This window comes from Marmota flaviventris, chromosome 4 (assembly GCF_047511675.1).
Source record: "Marmota flaviventris isolate mMarFla1 chromosome 4, mMarFla1.hap1, whole genome shotgun sequence".
Lineage (NCBI taxonomy): Eukaryota > Metazoa > Chordata > Mammalia > Rodentia > Sciuridae > Marmota > Marmota flaviventris.
In genome coordinates, this window is record NC_092501.1 from 1,018,575 (window position 1) to 1,021,582 (window position 3,008).

General features: G+C 57.6%; 1 long non-coding RNA gene across 1 annotated transcript; it reads right to left on the reverse strand.

Moving 5' to 3' along the window:
• Positions 1-519: 519 nt before the first annotated feature.
• Positions 520-2,719, reverse strand: LOC139705341 (uncharacterized). Its single transcript, XR_011707207.1, has 3 exons — positions 2,431-2,719; positions 1,738-1,997; positions 520-1,111 (listed from the first exon to the last, which is right to left on the reverse strand). It is a non-coding gene; the product is annotated as an uncharacterized lncRNA (long non-coding RNA).
• Positions 2,720-3,008: the final 289 nt, after the last annotated feature.

Below are 3,008 nucleotides of genomic sequence, written 5' to 3' on the forward strand. Positions count from 1 at the left end.
GTGCTCACCAGCTATGCTCAGTTTAGCATCCCAGGAATTGCAACAACATCCAGACCAAGTGCATCTCTACAGTGGGGCGGGGAAGGGCCCTGGATCAGTGTGGACTGGGAAGCCGTTGACCTGAGCCCACTCTCTGAGAACACTCCTTATTCTCCCTCCTATTTCCCCACCTTGAAACAGCCCGTCTTGCAGCTGTCCTCTTCTGCAACCACAGCCTGGGGAAGCCAGTCTGAAGTGCATGCTCCTGGTGCGCTGGTGGCCTCAGGACCCTCAGGACAGGATGTACTTTGTTTCACAGGTTTGGTAGAATGTGACCCCAGCTAGCCTCTGTGGGAGGCAACAACAGTTTGGCTCTGACCAAAGGCAATACAACAACGGCTCCCAGGTGTGGTTGGGAAACAGCACCACACACACCAGCAAAGCAGAGGACACAGCCTGGGACTCAGGGCCGGCAGGTCCCCCTATGCCCAGAGACCTGCCTGGGGGCCCCGGGCCTGTCTGTGCATGCCCTTGGTGGCACCACAGCTGGGGGCTTACAATCTGGGAGCCTCTGGAGGGGCAGAGCTCGGTGGCTGCCGCCTCTCAGGAGGCTGTGTGCTCCTTAAGGTGTGAGGATTTGGGACTGGGCGACCAGGGCCCCTGGGAGTCTGCCCTCCTACGGTCGTCCTCTGAGGACTGGGACTGGCAGAACAGTGAGTCCACACTTGGGAAAGCACGGCCTCCCCCGTCTCCTCGGGGTCCTGTGTGTGCGCCTCACAGCTGGTGGTGCCATGGCAGCTGGCAGCACTTCTCTGCCCACGTGGGGAGTCAGCTGCAGCAGGAGTCTGCCCGAAGCACTCAGGCACGGCCCTGGGAAGAGGGTCTTGGCAGAGGAAGGGCGGGGCTTGCACTAGTGTCCATGCTGCGTGCTCAGGGTTAAGGTGTTCCTGTCCCGAGCATGTGTGTCCGTCGGGCTTTCCCGCTGACCGCAGGGTCCAGCCAGAACAACAAAGGAGGGGGAAAGGTTGCCTGGGGGCTCACGGCTTCAGGGGTCTCAGTCCACCGACAGCAGGCTCCATTCCTTGGGGGTCGAGGTGAGGCAGGACATCATGGCGAGAGACAGTGGTTGCACCTCACATGATCAGGAAGCAGAGAGAGATGCCACTCACCATCTCACACCATCAGCAAGAAGAGACTCAACTCACCAGATACAGATACGTACCCCAGAGCCACGCCCCCAGTGTCCACCTCCTCCCGCCACACCCACCCGCCTCAGCTCCCACTCAACTAATCCCACCATGGATCGAATATCTGCTTGGGTTAAGGCTCTCACAATCCAATCATTTCTCCCCTGAACCTTCTGGCACTGTCTCCTGTGCCATTAATAGGAACAGAATTCCAAGATCTCAACTCTCCTACCCAAAGGTAGGAGGGAGAGGCTGTCTGCTGGGAGGACTGTCCTTATTCCACTGCCCACCTGGCTTCTGTGAGCCTGGCAGTGGCTGCCTGGGTGTGTTCTCAAGGCCACCACGTGGCAGTTGCACCTGGGGGAGCAAGAGCCCAGGTCTGGGGATCTTCCTGCAGATTCAGATTGGAATACAGCTCTCAGCACCGGGTCCCCGCTGAAGGCCCTGATGGCTTACACTGAGGCCCTTCCATGGACACTAAGGTTTTGGCAGAGAGAGGCTTTGAAGGAGCTGCTGAGCAGAGGGAGGAGCCCCCGAGATGAGCGAGTAGCATGAGAGAGGCTGGGCATACCTCATGTGCCAATGGACCCCATGGGTGGCAGCTGGCTCCTTTGGGCTGGAGAAATAGCTTCATGACGCCCAAGCTGTGGGGGCACCCCGAGGTGATGGGCAAGGAGCTGCTGGTCAGCTGGGCTGCATCTTGAGAAGAGGCCAAAGCAGGAGGGCTGATCTCGCCGAGGAGACAGCAGCAGCCTCAGAGCAGGGGACCCGGTGCTGGGCCCACTTTCCTGACTTCTGGATCGGCACCCCGTTCTTTCAGGGCCAGCATCTCTAGCAGCAACCAGATAGAAGCCACCCATGTATTTCTGTCCCAGTGGCAGGGCCTCTTTTCTGACCTGATGCTCCCGGAACCTCAGCTCGGACACCTGCAGTTCTGCAGAGCTAAGGCACAGGAACCTGCAGCTTTCAACCAAGAGGTGCCATCTGTGGTCTGCCAGGGGGACAACCTGCAGCACAGGGTCCATTCTGCATCCATGACCCGTGGGGCCTGGGAGGACATTTGCCATGAAAGGTTGAGGTCAGCCACTTGGTGCGCTGACCACTCCGGGTGAAGGCCCTTAGAAGGAGCAGCAGAGGTACAAACACACCCAGACCTTCAGACAGATTTGTTCCCTTGAAAAAGACCCTCTTCGTGAACCAGAAGGAAAAAGCACACCAAATTCTCAAGAACCAGACACAGAGACTGAGATAGCATTGCACAGACCTGGAGGGGCTGCTGATCCCCTGCGCCTGCCACGGAACTGAGTCAGGCCTTCACCCTCCACGCTTTGCAGTGCTGAGTTAACTATGGGACTCCAGCTGCTTCTCTTGGTCTTCATGTCCTACGAGGACTCCTGTGCCATATAAAACCTGCATGCTACTCTCCTGCTTTTCTGTCATATGCCAATTTACTCTCAGATTCTGGGCACCCTAAAGGGAGAAAAGTGAAGTTTTACCCATGTGCTGGTTTCTGAGCCTCCTCGGTTGCCCAGCCTGGCTGGACAAGCCTAATTCAGGGCAGGTCTCCTCCATTAGTCACATTTGCTCTGTGCTGGATATGGGGACAGTATCCAGTGCCAGGCCAGTCATCGCGGCCCAGAGGAGACGATTCTCGACATGGTGGTGCAGGAAGGAGCAAGCATTCATCTCCCCACTTGGGCAAGGGTTGCAGGGCAAGGTCAATCTGTGGTTACAGTGTTAGAGCTCTGGAGTCTGCCAGGACTCGGATGGTAAGTTGTGCAATTTGTTAGCTCTGAGTGCCTAGAATGTAGTAGCCTCCCCTGGGGCTGCAGTTGTCCCAGG